The sequence below is a fragment of the Mustela nivalis genome, assembly GCF_964662115.1.
Source record: "Mustela nivalis genome assembly, chromosome: 5".
In the NCBI taxonomy this organism is placed as follows: domain Eukaryota; kingdom Metazoa; phylum Chordata; class Mammalia; order Carnivora; family Mustelidae; genus Mustela; species Mustela nivalis.
In genome coordinates, this window is record NC_139024.1 from 157,038,243 (window position 1) to 157,054,234 (window position 15,992).

Here is a 15,992-nt window from a genome sequence, read left to right on the forward strand (position 1 = left end):
CCCAGGGCGCCCTCCTCGGCACGACCTGGGCGCGCTGCGGGGCTCTTCAGCCTCTCCCCGGTGTCCGTTCACAGAAAGGGCTGAAGCTCACACTGTGAGGCGACAGAGACCGGTGCGCCCCGGACGGCTCCTGGTCTCAGCACGACTTCCCTCCCGGCTCTGGGCCCGACTGTCCCCATCTGCGCGGTGAGGGTGAGTCCTACAGTCGGCCTGCTGGGGCTGCTCCGAGCTGCGACCCTGACTCTGAAGGACTCAGCCCAGCACAGAGCACAGGTCGGCAACCGCTCCCACCGCCCGCTTGGAGCCCGGACAAATGAAAGCCAGCCCCCGACCCTAACCCTAACCCTCACGTTGGCTCCTCCTGCAGTCTCCCGACGAGCTCATCACTAGGTCCGATGGCTGAAACTCCAACTCTCCAGTCCTGCTCCAACATTCCTGACAAACTTCTGGGCACCGTGGGTGCTGGCCTCCAGCGGCGAGAAGGGAAGGTGTGGAGCCCACCGGGCAGGAGGAAGGTGTCTCTGGTCCACTGTCCCCTTCTGTCCTCCAGAGCCCACTTCCCTGACCTGCTCCCAGGATTCTTGCTTTTGCCCCTTCGCTTGTCTCCTCCGTTCCCCACAGTCGGCCTCTGTTGCATGACTTGTTTTAAAGATTTCATTTATTTATTAGGGAGAGAGAGAGAGCACGGGGGAAGCACAAACGAGGAGGGAGAAGCAGACCCCCCGCTGAGCAGGGAGCCACAGGCCTGGGGCTCGATCCCATGACCTGAGTGGGAGGCAGCCGCTTCCTTGACTGAGCCCCTCTGTTGTATGGTCTTCTAAAGATCAACTTCGATGACGTCCCTCATGTTAAAAATGCTTTGGTTCCTCCCTAATTCTTACACCATTCATTTAAAATCCTCCCAGGGAGCACTCTGGGTGTGACAACGTATCGCCTCCCTCCATGAAAACATGTTTCTGGTGGACTGAACTGGCCCCATCACCCCATCTCCACCCACTGAGCTGCCAATTCTAGACATTTTAGGAAAAATCTGAGCCAATACTTTGGGAGCCTTCCTGAAAGATTTCTTGACGTATTAATGACCTATTATTCAAAATTCAAAATGATGGAACACAGTTTTATCCAACGAGACTTCAGAGGTGACTGCTGAGGCCTGAGTCACAGATCAGATCCTAAACAGCCTGACCAGGACTTGAATCGGACCCAAGCTCAGGCCCGCTGCCTTTCTCGAGGTGCCGAGGGCAGAAGAGGGTGAGACTCAGATCAGTTTGTCTCCGTCACCGTTTCTGTGGCCCAGTCAGGATGAAACAGTTTTTAAAGGGTGTGGGCAGGAGTCCGAAGGGAAGCAATGATCCGCACCAGGCTGTAGGATGGTACGGGATGAATTATGTTCCCTCCACGAGGTGTACTGAAGTCCCCCTGAAGACGGGGACAGAGACTGAAGTTACACTGCCACGAGCTAAAGATGGTTTGGGGCCACCAGACATGGGGAGAGGCAAGGAAGTGTCCTTCCGTCCAGGTTGCAGAGGGAGCAGGGCCAAGGTGACAGCTTGGTCTCGGACTTCTAGCTGCCAGGACTGTGAGACAATACACTGCCCCATTCTCAGCCACTCCGTTGGTGGCCCTCTACAGGGCCGCTCTCGGGAACACACAGCTTCCATTCAGAGACAGAGTTCTCTCCGACTGCTTTCCGGTCTCTTCTGATCCCTTCTGTCTGTGCCCATGCTTGCCAAAGCGTTCCTTCATTCTCAATCTCCTTGATCAAAAAGGAAAGAAATCTCCCGATGGCTTCCATACATGCTTTCATCCTGGTTCCAGAGCAAAACTACTTCCCTGTTTACCTGAACGCCGACTTAGAGATTCAGGCTCCTGCTTAATGCTGCCTGGAAGATTGTTCGGGTGAAGTCCATCTACCCAGGTACACAGGGGCCGCCCTCGCAGGACACAGGGATCTCCTTCTCCGCCCCGCCAGGCAGAGACGCAGACGGCGGCTGTGGACCTGCGTGTCCGGAGCGCCGTCCTGCTGTACTGCAAACCGCACCTTCTGATTCACTGTCTCGTGTCGTCCTTCCCTCCGGAGGACAGATGCGGCGGGAGAAGCAGCTCTCCTTCGATGTACATACGTGAGAGTACAATGTACCAATATGACGTTACTCGACTTCAAAATCTAAATTTCTGTCTGTTTTCTGGTCTCCTTTGACTTCTTTAAATCCATTAACCACATGGACTAGGAATTTGAGGAGAGTGATGATTTTGCTGTATTTTGTTGTTGTTGCTGTTACATTTTTCAGAAAAAAGGTTAATTTACTTTAGAGACAAAGAGTGCACAGGTGGGAGGAGGGGCAGAGGGAGAGACTCAGGCAGACTTTCTGCAGAGCACGGAGCACAGGGCCTGCCGCGGGGCTCGATCTCATGAGAGATCATGACCTGAGCCAAGATTGAGTCAAACGCTCTGTGTACTATTGCCTTATCCTTGAGGACCCCTCAAACCCAGGCTGGCTGTGGCCCTAATCCAGAGCCTTCGTGAAGGCAGCGGGTCCTGAAAGGACATCCCCCTGAGGCCTTGCCCCCGCTGGCCGCCCACGATCCCACCTCGTCTGCTGCACCGGGTAGCTCTAGTGTTTGGTGAGGCAAAGGGGACAGCATGTGCAGAATGTGCTCTCCCCAGGGGGCGCCAGTGCCTGTCACCCCCACCTTTGCGCTCCAGAGAGGAGTCCTGGGTCCACACACAGCCGTGGGTGTCTGGGATGCCATCGGCACCCACAGGAGCTGAGCAACTTCTCTGCCATGGGACCAGCTGTCCCAGAGCTTCTGTGACTTGGCCCTTTCTCCTCCCAGGAGGAAGGAATCTGTCAGCCCATCAACACTGCAAGCCAAAAATCCATCTACTACCTGCGGTGGGCTGGACTACAAGTGACCGCCTACACTTCACAGCTTTTCCTACTTCTGTTTCTTTCTTTTCTTTTTTTTTTCACATGAGCGATTATGTTCCAAATGTGATGGGTTTATTTTATTTTACTCTGATGCAAAACCAAAGATTCCACTACAGCACAGAGACCAATATATTAAAAGGTCATGAAAAAGCGGCGTGGGACATGCAGGACGTGATGTAACGGAGGACCGGGTCATTTCCTTTGTAACATGACACTACACTGTCGCTGAGGAACACATGAAAAATAACACTGCGGAACTCAACTGAAATGTGGCACAAACATGACGACTTCCAGGCGTGCCTTCAAGTACCTCCCTGTGGATGGACTTGCGATCTCTAGACTTCAGTGTGGGGAGGATTACAATTCTTTGGAAGAATAAAAAGTTCACACTTTTGAAATTTCACAGAAGAATTTTAAGGCCAAAAACATAGTGGGTTCTCTTCACCTCCAGGGACAAATCGGATGCTTTACTCAAAACCACGTTAAGCTTCTAGTTCAAATCCCAACCCACCCTTGTGGCCTCCTGCATTGAAGTTCTTTCCATCGATTAAAGCTGACAGGGTCAGTTTGACGCCCAGTCGAAGGGTCTGAGTATAACCCAGTCCGATCAGGCTGGCATTATTTACTTTAGCAGACAGAGAAGTTCTATAGTCCAGCTTGTATTTAGCAGCGATGCCAAAACAGGTGTTGTTACTGCCGGCCGTCCAAGCAAGGTTTATTGACGTTTCTATCTTCTCGTTAACCTTCTGGTAGATAGACCCTCCAAATTCAGTGCCATCATTCACATGAGTGTGCAGCTGGAAGTCTGCAGCCTTGTAACCCAGGGCAAAATTATTCTGTGACAGTTTGGATTTGGCTGTGTCAAAACTCATCTGATAGCCAGCGAGCTAACCTTCAAAAGCTAACACAGCCCAGCCATAGATGGTTGGTCCAGAAAAATCAATATCAACGTTACTGCCAAGACTGAAACAATCCCGTTTATACGAGGCCTTCAATTTTCCACTCTTCTTTCCTGTGTTCGGTACAAAGATGGTATCCAGAGTCAGTTTCAACCCTTCAGCCAACTTATTCTCCAAAGAGATTTCTGTTCCAAGAGTATTGTCTGTATTCCACTTCTGAGTGAAGGTAAGTCCATAGTTACAGATCTTATATTTGGTCTCTAGATTGCCTGACGCTTTCCCTGTATCAGTGTAGGCATGACCAGAAGTAGGAAATTCCACTCCACTACGGGACTTGGTTTTCAGTTCTATTTTGACCATGCCAAATCCATATCCTTTATTGAAGACATCCTTCGCGGCCTTTCCTAGGTCACAGTGAGTCGGCGTGTTACACATATCTCCAACTAGAGGGCCTGGCTCTGCTCTGCCAGGGCAATGCTGAAGGTCTTCCCCTACTTCTGTTTCTTTTAAGAGGTGCTGATCTCCTGGTGATTTAATCTGACCAACTTCCACCCTGAGAAGACTGGGAAGAGCAAGTATTGACTGCGGCAAACTCCACAGTTTTAATGCCCGAATGTTTTCCTTTCTTCAGTTCACATGTGACCTTTCAGAGGCCCAGAAAGGGCAGTGAGGGGCCCGTCTGACGTCCGGTGGCCTTACCTAAAACACATGTGCTGCGCTCTGTCCGGCAGCCATCCAGCCGCGCCGGGAGCAACGACGTGCAGCCGGGAAGCGTCCCTTCCTCGCGTGGATTCTCACCCAGGGGCCGGCCAGGAGGACCCTGCCGCTCTCAACCTGTCTTGGGGCAACTCTGCCTCTCCCTGGAGCAGACCCGCAGGAGCAGAGTCCGGAGGAACAAGGGATCCTGGAGGGACTGGGAGCCAGACGGAGATGCGGGGAGTTAGAGGAGAAACGGGAGTGAGGAAGGGAGGGGGGATGAGGGAAGAAGGGGGGGTAGGAAGGAGCAAAGTACGAAGGACAGAAACGGAGGAGAGTCGGTCTGTATCAACTCCAGTCTAGTGATTCCTAAATTTAGGAATATGTAGGTAGATTTTCTGAGTCCAGCATCACCAAAATAAGCATTAGGTTAATATTTTCCTCCATTTTATAAGTAAGGATGTAAAGACAGAGTAAAAATAAAGAGCTTCTCAGGTTATAGAGCCATAATATGTCAGGCCGGGGCTCACCCGCAAGTGTGTTCTGATCCCAAATCCAGACCCCCTGGTAGCCTGAATGCCGGCCCCGGAAGGTATCAGGCGTTAATCCCTGGAACCCAGAGATTAGCATCCTGTATGGCCAAGATTTTGCAGATGTGATTAAGTTGTGGATCTTCGGATAAAGGGATTATCTCGGATTATCTAGGTGGGCACTAAACACAATCACACGTATTCTTCAGAGACGGAGCCAGGGGAGATTTTACTAAGAAGACAGGAGAGACGTGAGAGGGGCAGCGGAAGCCAGCCGCTGGAGCAGTGCCAGAAAGGGTCCCGGGTCCTTCTTTCAGTTTCCCACAACATGTTCCTCCTTGCCTGCCCAGCCCTTCCCAGAAGGGTCCTTTAACACCCGTATTTCTGCAACAGTTAGCTCAAGGCATTCTAGGCTTTTTCTATCATGCACCTCAAGATGCTTCAAGTCTGTACACATTACCCATTTTCAAAGGCACTTTGAGATATATATTAAACAGATTGACATATAGCTATCTGTATCTATTTATTTATATCTGTATTTATTTCCTGTTAAGGATACAGATAACTCTATCAATATATCTGTATTTATGTGTATATATAGAGAGAGACAGAAACAGACACAGACACAGAGAGGTGTATTATAAGGAATTGGCTCACCAGATTGTGGAGGCTGAGAAGTTCCAAGATCTGCTACCAGGAAGCTGGGAACGCAGGAGAGCTGAGGTACTTCCTGTCTGAGTCCGAAGGCTTGAGAACCTGGGGAGCTGATGTTGTAAGTTCCACTCTGAGTCTGAAGGCAAAGGACTAATATTCCAGCTCAAAGACACAATTCTTTCTCTTTATGTATTTAGGTAGGTAATATGCATTACGCACCAGTAATACACCATATAATTATACAATTCAAGAGCATGGTTTTTGTGTCATAAAATTCTAAGTTCTTCACATCACCTAGTAAGAGGGGGAAAAGAGGCAAAATAGCTATTTATGACTAGAATCTGATATAACCCTTGTGCATTTTGTAATCTCAAAGAATGATCAAAGTGTATATAACCACCAACTTTATGGGGGTGGGGGAGGGGGAGTAAACATATACCAAACTGTTCAAGAGAAAACAAGAAAGAAGGATATAGAACAGAAGGGACAAAATACACACCTAACACAGAGACATATATAATGCTTGAAAGTAAAAAGATGGGAGTTACTAAGCATAAATAAACCAAAATAAAATTAGCCATGTTGTTTTGAGACAAGGTAGATTTTAAGACAAAATGGATAACCAAGGATTTACAGAAAGTTTTTGTAATGATTAAGCATACAATTCACCAGGAAGATAACAGGTACTCTAAATTTGTAAGCACCTAATAACATAACTGATAATATATAAGTTAAAAATTGGCAGAAATCTACGGAGAAATATGTTAAATTTGCACAACACAGTGGCAGACTTTGACATATGTCTTTTAGTAATCGATAGAAAAAGCAGGAGTGAGTAGTGATGGCTGAGATTTAATCAGCATGTCTATCAAATTAGACCTGGCAGACAGTTATAGAACATCCAACAACTGTAGGATACAGAATATTTTAAGGCAAACACAGAATGTTTATTAAAACCCACCATGTGCTGGGCTATCAGCCAACTACCCGCACATTTCAAGGTCTGAAATGATACAGACCATATTCTCTGACCACATGTAATTAAGCCATTATTCACCTAACAAATGACTAGGCTATTCCTACATACTTGGAAACTGAAGACTATTATACCATAAAATAATGTATGTTTATAAGATGATATCAGAATGGAAATTACAAAATAATTTTTCCTGGGGAAAAAAGTTTTATGCTTTGAAAATACATTTCACATTGATTGGGTCATTCACTCTCTGCTTCAGAGTAGAGGCCTCCAATGCTAATAGCTTTCCAACGTATCCTTGATTTCCTTCAAATCATGTGTTTTTCTTCTTCTCCCACGTTTTTATGTCCTCCATGGCCTGCTTCTGGACTCTAGGAAGTATTCTGAGCTGAATAAAATTATGACGGCAGACACTCTGGGCTGCACGCATGGGACGCACGGAGGAAATTAAAGAAAAGGGAAGGAAGGAACGGTAAGGGTAGAAGCGAGAACTAATGAGACAGAAATCCGAGATAAAAGAGGCTGACGGAACCAAAAGCTTTAAAAAGATTACTGTTACTGATAACTCCGTGGCAAAAGTGATCAAGAAAAATGGAGAGAAAGCACAAATAGCTCATATTAGAAGTAGAAAAGGAAAGGGCTTGGCTGGCTCAGTTGGTAGAACATGCAACTCTTGATCTTGAAGTTGTAAGTTCCAGCCGCACGTGGGGAGTGAAGTTTCCTTAATAATGATAAAAAAGAAATGGACAAGGAGACATCACTTCATATCACTTGATATCCTGCAAGGGTTAAGAACACATATATCACAAACAACTTAATGCTGATGAATATACGAGCCTAAGGATATAACTATATCTTTTCTATATTTATTTCTGTAATAAGTACAACATATGAAAAATAATTCAGTGCTTAAAGCTATTTGATCTATTTTTAAAAATCTTTCACAAATAATTTTCCAAGTATAGATGACTCTACTAGTAAATTCTACCAAACATTTAAAGAACTGATCATGAGCTCACAGAAAATCTTCTGGAGGATAGCAAAAGAAGAATTCTGAATCATGTTATGAGGATAGTGCAGCCATACTTCCAAAATGTGACAAGGACAAAAAAATATATATATATATGACAAGGAACACCTCGGTGGTCTGCCTTTGGCTCAGCTCATAATCCCAGGGTCCTGGGATCAAGTCCCACATCAAGTCCCCTGCTCAGTCGGGAGCCTGCTTCTCCCTCTGCCTGCTCTGCCTGCTGCTCCCCCTGCTTGTGCTCTCTCTCTCTGAGAAATAAATAAATAAAGTATTTTAAAAAATATATGACAAGGACATTATGAGAAAGAAAAGCCATAGGCACAATCTTTTCATGAACATAGTTGCAAAAATCCTGTACAAAATCTTAGTAAACCAAATTAAGCAATATAAAGTTGGATTTCCACCCCCAGGAAAGCAAAAATGGTTTAACATTCAAAGTCAAGCAATGAATACACCAATTTAACAAAATAATGTCACAGGGTCATCTCAATATGTGCTTCAAAAAGCATGTGATAAAATTCGGCATTGATTCATATTTTAAACTTACAGCAAGCTGAGGAAAGAAGAAACCTTTCCTACCGGATGGAGGATCTAACACACGTCTGCCGCAAGTCTCACACTTCTTGCTAAAATTTCATCATTACCCTCTGAAATAATAATCAAGAAAAAGAGGTCTCTGTTACTACCTCAATTGTGTTGGCAGAAATAGACAGTGAATTTAAGGCAAAAGGGAAATTTAATGTACAAAGATTAGAAAGAAATGAAACTGTCATGAGTATATCCTGTAAACATATAATTTAAAAAGAAACTAGCAACAAATTATTATAATTTTGTGACCTTAGCAAAGTCGTTAGATAAAAATTAACACAAAATTCACTATATTTTTGTATAGTTATCAGAAACCACAAATTTAAGCTTAATTTTTAAAAATAACATAACCAAATACTCAGCAGTGAAGTTAGCAAAAGATGTCCTACATTGCTTTGATGAGAAATGTTAGTCTCAACTGGTACGTGTTTGAAAAGTCCTAAATTAATCGTTAGTATACACGTTAATGAGTTAGAAGAGTCAATGGTGTAAGAATGTTATTTATTTTTCTTAATAATTAAAATAAGAATTATTTTAATACAATAGCTTCTCAAAGTCAAAATTAATGCAAAAAAAAATCCATGATGAACATTATTAAAGTTTTAAATAAGTACCAGTGTTCAGCTGAGCCATACTGGAGCCTAAGGTAAAAAGAAAAATGTGGAGCGGTTCGGAAGGGGCTTCCGGGAACGAACAGAGCTGTGTGGCGGAGAGGTGTTTGCAATGGCTGCTACTGTGAGCTTGGAACTTGACCCCATTTTTTTTTTTTTTTTTTTAAGCACTAGGCTTCTTACATTCAAAGAGTAAGGATTCTGCAGAAAAGCTAAAGGCACTACTTGATGAATCTTTGGCTCGGGGCATTGATGCAAGTTACCGTCCATCTCAGAAGGATGTAGAGCCACCCAAAATTTCAAGCGCAAAACCTGTTTCTGTTAAACAAGAGCCCCAAACATCATGCAGTCTTCTTTCTGGCAATAGCAATGGCGAGGCCCTCACAACGGAAAAAGTACAGACGGAAGCGGAAAAGAGACCAGCGGATAAAATGGAACCAGACGTCACAGAAGGAGGTGATGCTCCAAAGAAACCTAGATTGGAGAAACCAGAGACACGGTCCTCTCCCGTTACCGTCCAAACTAGCAAGGATTTAGCCACGACTGACCTTTCCAGTTTTGAGGAGACTAGTGCCGACGGTTATACCATGGAGATGGGATTGGCCTGTGTTGTTTGTAGGCAAATGACACTGGCGTCCTGTGATCAGTTAGAAGAACGTCAGGAGTGCCCTGATCTCTAGTACCAAGATGGCCGCGAGCCCCAGGCGACAGACAAGGAAGTGAATGACCCTCGTCCTGTGTGGAACTGTGCTCCACGAACCAGACAGATGAAAAGAACGGATCAAAAAACTCAGAAACCACCACAGAAACCAGCCCCCACAGTCACTCCTGTCGCTCCGGCTGTCAAAGAGCCATTGGTTAAGAAACCAGAAACTAAACTCAGAGACAACTTTTCTAGCATTTAAGAGAACAGAGGTCAAGACATCCACGGCTATGTCAGGAAATTCTTCTAGTCCCAGTGTTTCCTCTTCAGGACCTAGTGGCCTAACTGGATGGGCAGCTTTTGCAGCTAAAACTTCCTTCTCTGGTCCATCAACAGCGAAACTGAATTCAACAACCCAAAATAATAGTGGGAAGCCTGCGACCTCATCAGCTAACCAGAAGCCTGTGGGTTTAACTGGTCTGGCGACATCATCTAAATGTGGAATAGGTTCCAAAACAGGTTCCACCTTCCGTTCCACTACACCTTCCATTCCACTGAAACCACCTCCACCTCTAACTTTGGGCAAAACTGCCCTTAGCTGCTCTATTAGCTGTGACAATGTTAGCAAAGTGGGTCTTCTAGTCCAAGTAGTTTAGTTCCAGGAAGCACCAGCCAGCTCAGTGGGAACAGAAATAGTGGGACATCAGGGCCCAGGGGAAGTACCACTAGCAAAACGACTTCAGAATCAAGCAGCTCTCCCTCAGCATCCCTTAACGGTCTGACTTCACAAGAATCACAGCTCAATGCCATGAAGCGATTACAGATGGTTAAGAAGAAAGCTGTGCAGAAGAAACTCAAGAAGTAATGTGGCAAAGTAGGTTTTTATGTCACATTACCCTAAAATCTTATTATTAGAACATAAACTGTAATATACTATAATTGAATAAAAATCTTCAGAATGAAAGAAAAATGTGTATCACTAAAGATATGTTCTTGTGGATTTTGAATAGTTAATTTTTTTCCAGAACATTTAAACGTTGAAAAAATATTGACAAATCAAAATCTCAATATCGAACAATCAAAAAGTATTAAAACTCACCATGAGCTTGAATATTTTGTTGATAACACAGAACGCATTATAATTTTACTTCCCTGGCTATAATGGAACAAACCCAACAACATTTTCAAAATCTTCTTTGCTTATCTCATTTTCAACTGTGAGAACTGCAACTATGAGGAACTTGGCGATTTCTCTTGACAAAGTAACAATCTTTTAGATATCTTTTCAAGGCCGCTAGTTCACAAAGATCGTTCCAATCTAACCTTAACATTATAAAATGGATTCTACCCTGGTTTTAATTTTTAAAAAGCTCTCTCTGTGTCATGCTCCAAAGCAACTAATAGGCAAAGGCAGGACACCACACCAGGAAAGGGACAAGAACACAGAGAAACAGTTTTGGGGGTGCTCTGGTGTGCAAGGTGTGCTGAAAGCCGCCAGGCAAGCAGGACACAGAGCTTTCTGGCACTACGGTATCTACAGTAGACACTCAGGAGCGGCGGCCCAATAGGAGAATCTGAAATTAACCTCAAAATGAAGCGAGGACCTAAATGTGAATTAGCTACAGAACTTCCAGAAGAAAACATAGAAGATTTTTGTGATCTTGGGCTAGGCAGAGAGTTCTTATGACAGGACACCAAAAGCACAATGCACAGTAGAAAAACTTATAAACTGAACTCTATAAAAATTAGGAACTTTTACTCTTTTACTCTTTGAAGGTCACAATTAAGGGGCTGAAAAGACAAGGCAGAGACATGGAGAAAATATTTCCAAGTCACATACATACCTGATAAAGCACTTAAATCTGGACTATATAAAGAACTTCCAAAATTCAATATTAAGAAACCAACTCAATTAAAAAAATGGCCCCGATTCAAACATACAGACTGCCAAAGACACACGGAACGCAAATAGCACATGAAAGATGTTCGAGATCGTTACTCATGAGAGAAACGCAAACTAAAGCCACAGTAAGATACCACTACTCCTGAAATGCAAAGACTGATCACAGCAAGTGTCAGTGAGCACAAATCAAAATCTCAATATCGAACAATCAAAAAGTATTAAAACTCACCATGAGCTTGAATATTTTGTTGATAACACAGAACGCATTATAATTTTACTTCCCTGGCTATAATGGAACAAACCCAACAACATTTTCAAAATCTTCTTTGCTTATCTCATTTTCAACTGTGAGAACTGCAACTGTGAGGAACTTGACGATTTCTCTTGACAAAGTAACAATATTTTAGATATCTTTTCAAGGCCGCGACTCTCACACTGCCGGCGACAATGTCGACCGTCACGAGAAGCACCCCGGCCAGTAAACACGGAACTTGACGTGATTCAGCCATTCCATTCTCAAGAGACAGGAAAGCACGTGCGCGCGTGAAGACTTGGACACAAGTGCTTACAGTAGCTTTGCTTACACCCCGATACAAGGAGCAACCCAGATGCCCACCAACAACTGACGGGATAGACAGACTGGTGCAGCCACACAGTGCAGTGCTGTGCTACTCAGAAGGGAACTGTGAATATAGGCCCCAACACAGAATCTCAGAATAATTATATTGAGTAAAAGAAACCAAACAAAGAAGAGTATACACTACATGATTCTATTTCTGTAACACTCTAGAAAATCAAACTAATCTAAATGACAAAAAGCAGATGTCATTTCTACCCAAATCATTCTATAAATTCAATGCAAATCCTAAGCAAAGTCCCAGATTTCCCAAATTCCTAAATTTCCGTGGACTGAAAAAATGATTAAGAAATTTAAATGTGGCTAAAATAAAAAACACAGTAAACAACAAGTGTTGGAGAAGATGTGGAGAAAGCAGAGCCCTCTTACACTGTTGGTGGGAATTCAAGCTGGTGCAGCCATTTTGGAAAACAGTGTGGAGATTCCTCAAAAGGTTAAAAATGGTGGGGCGCCTGGGTGGCTTAGTTGTTAGATATCTGCCTTCAGCTCAGGTTATGATCCCAGGATCCTAAGATCGAGTCCCACGTGGGGCTCCCTGCTCAGTGGGGAGCCTGCTTCTCCCTCTCCCACTCCCCCTGCTTGTGTTCCCTCTCTCACTGTCTCTCTCTGTCAAATAAATAAATACAATCTTAAAGAAAAAAAAGTTCAAAATGAGATTACCTTATGATCCAGTAATCGCACTACTGGGTATCTGCCCCCCAAATACAGAAACACTAAATCAGAGGGATACGTACATGTCGATGTTTGCAGAAGCTTTATTTATAGTTGACAGACTATGGAGACAGCCCAAGCGTCCATGAAGAGATGAATGGATATAGAAGATGCGGTGTTGGGGCGCCTGGGTGGCTCAGTGGGTTAAGCCTCTGCCTTCAGCTCGGGTCATGATCTCAGGGTCCTGTGACTGAGTCCCACATCAAGGCTCTCTGCTCAGTGGGGAGCCTGCTTCCCCCCCCCACCCCACCTGCTTGTGATCTGTGATCTCTCTGTGTCAAATAAATAGATAAAGTCTTAAAAAAAAAAAAAAGAAGATGTGGTGTCTCTCACTCTCTCTACACACACACACACACACACACACACACACACACACACACACACAGAGGAATATTACTCAGCCATTAAAAAGAACGCAGTCTTGCCATTTGGAACACCATGGATGGAGCTAGAGAGTATTATGCTAAGTGAAACCGTCAGTCAGAGAAAGGTAAATACCATATGATCGCATTCATATGTGGAATTCAGAAACAAAACAAATAAAGGAGAAAAAAAGAGACACACCAAGAAACAGACCCTTAACTCTAAGGAACAAACCGATGGTCACCAGAGGGGAGGTTGGTGAGGGTTGGGGGAAATAGGTCATGGGGATTAAAGGACACTTACCATGATGAACTCGGAGTAAGGTACAGAATTGCTGATTCACTATATTGTTCTCCTGAGACTAATGTAACACTGTGTTCACAATACTGGAATTAAAACTTAAAAACTTAAATATAAAAAAACCTGGAAAAAAATTTAAATATAAGTGCAAATGGTCAAAATCGTCCAGACTTTTGAGGGGTATAGGAGAACTTGCTTATAAAATATAATTGCTCATTAAAAGCTACATTAAACATTGCTATCTTAAGGATGAACAGAGCAGTGGAAAGAAATAGAAACAGACATGTGCATATCACAACACTTGATTTACGACGAAGAACACTGCAAATAGAAAAAGAAAGGATTTTTAAAAAAATAAATAGTGACGATTCAATTGGATATCCATCAGGAAAAAAATTAAAATGTTACCTCCACCTTCTGTCATATACAAAATCTCTGTCCATTCAAGTCTTTGGCCTCACTTCCACCAAAACAAGAAATACAGAGAGAGAGAACCAGAGGAATATCACTGACTGAGGAACCAATGAGGCAAACAGGACAACTGGACTTGTGTCTTCAAAGATGCCCTTAAAAAGCACTTTAGTGGGATTGTTCCAGATTTAAAGTAAAAGATGTGAAAAACACATTAGCAATCAATAACAAAACGTGAACCTTGGGAGGCGCCTGGGTGGCTCAGTCGGTTGTACCTGCCTTCAGCTCAGGTCACGATCTCAGGGTCTTGGGATCGAGTCCCGCATCGGGCTCTCTGCTCAGCGGCGAGCCTGCTGCTCTTGTGCACGCTCTCTCTCCCCCACCTGCCCCTCTATCCCACTCATGCTCTCTCTTATTCTCTCTCAAATTAATAAATAAAATACTAAAAAAAGAACCTTGGATGAATCCCAGTTTGAACAAAAATTATAGTCAGTTTAGGAACTGTTGGATGATTTTGATTATGGAATGAATGTTAGAATTTGGGGGGTTTTAATTGGCATCTGAGGAAGGATCAGATACCTTTAGGTAGAATATGTTGTTCTTAGGATCTAAGTTACTGATGTATCATCGACATATCTGTCTCTGTATGTCTGCAACATACTTTCACAAATGATCCAACAAAACAAACAAGCAAAGGCACGGAAGTGCATATAAGTGAACAACATCAATACTGCTGAAAGCACGAGGGGCCTAAACCAGGGATCACATTTCTTTTTTTAAAGCAGGCTCCGTGCCCAGCAGCGGGGCTTGAACTCATGACCTGAGGTTGAGAGTCGCATGCTCCCACGACCCAGCCAGCCAGGGCCTCCCCCCACCCACACTTGTATTTTTCCAGTGATCATGTTTCTGTTTTATAAGTGTATATTTTTTCATTTCCAGAATAAAAGCTTGTGAATAAATGAAATCTAGGAGCATTATAGATATAAATGTGAAAGCCTAAACAATGCAGTTTGTAGATGACAAGTATCTCTGTGACCTGGGGATTAAGAAAAATGTCTTGAATAACACACAAGAAACACTGGTTATGAAGGGAAAATCTTTTTAAATGACTGAAGAAACGTGTGAAATTCTGCTTACCCGGTACATCAGAGCGCAGGTGCCTTCAGTACGCTCACAGTATTTTGTTGGACTATCTCGCTACCGGGCAGAGAGGTTTTTTAAGATCATGAGTACGTAGATGTGTCAAAGGAGGAGGTAACACACTTAAAATGTGTGTATACTCTTCATGTAGTGGGAGAAAAAAATTCAGCTGATTTTTTTTTTTCCTTTCCTTTTTTTCGGGGAAGAGTGAGAATTCCCGTGAAGCTGGAGCACGATTTAGCCAAGACGAGAGGAACAGGATCAGCGAAGAAGCCACCTGTGCTTTCCACGGACCGACCCCACAGTTGCTCGAGTTTGCTGGGAAGGTGATTGTGCTCCCGGGATCTGGAGCAAGGGCGTGCCGGGCACTCGGGCAGTGCTGTCGGCTTGTTTCAGCCCGCCGCCTTGCTCAGGCTATGACAAGGAAGCCGGAGCGCACGCCGAGATGAGCTTATGTGTTATACTTGTGTTGCGTGTACAAGGTCGTCGATCACAGAACCTTTCCACCTGCCACGCTTCAGTGCACAGACGCAGAGTAGCGCGGAGTGTTATTTAAGTGCTCTGATCCCGAGTTCAGGGGACAGATGGGGGTGCTGTCCCTTCGGTGGTACGCACAGGGCCTGGACCCGCACAGCAGCGGCCCTACTCAAGGGCTGGGGTTTCTCAGAGCCCAAGCCAGGAAAACCAAGGGCCGGTGATGAGAGAGAAGCTTGGAGCTCCCAGGATATCTGTCTGTGTTTCAAAGGCTCTGAATACCCGCCAAGGCTCTGGGGAAAGAAGCAAAGTCAATGTGAAGTAACATTGCTTCCTTGTCGTGAATGATTAACCTAGCATTTTCTTCAAGTTCTGCATTTATTTATTCCTTGTTTCCTTTCTGCTATAATTTAGCATGCAAACACACACCCACACACACTCATAAGAAGTTAGTGGCCGGGCCAGTCAAGAATGTCCGGCAGGTCCTCGG

General features: G+C 44.3%; 2 pseudogenes across 2 annotated transcripts; one reads left to right on the forward strand and one right to left on the reverse strand.

The window, feature by feature from the left end:
• Window positions 1–2,983: 2,983 nt before the first annotated feature.
• Window positions 2,984–4,318, reverse strand: LOC309865358 (non-selective voltage-gated ion channel VDAC3 pseudogene; annotated as a pseudogene). Its single transcript has one exon. The product of its transcript is annotated as a non-selective voltage-gated ion channel VDAC3 pseudogene (transcript).
• A 4,693-nt stretch (window positions 4,319–9,011) lies between these two features.
• LOC309865360 (integrator complex subunit 12 pseudogene) lies at window positions 9,012–10,428 on the forward strand (annotated as a pseudogene). Its single transcript has one exon. The product of its transcript is annotated as an integrator complex subunit 12 pseudogene (transcript).
• The last annotated feature ends 5,564 nt before the right edge of the window (window positions 10,429–15,992 follow it).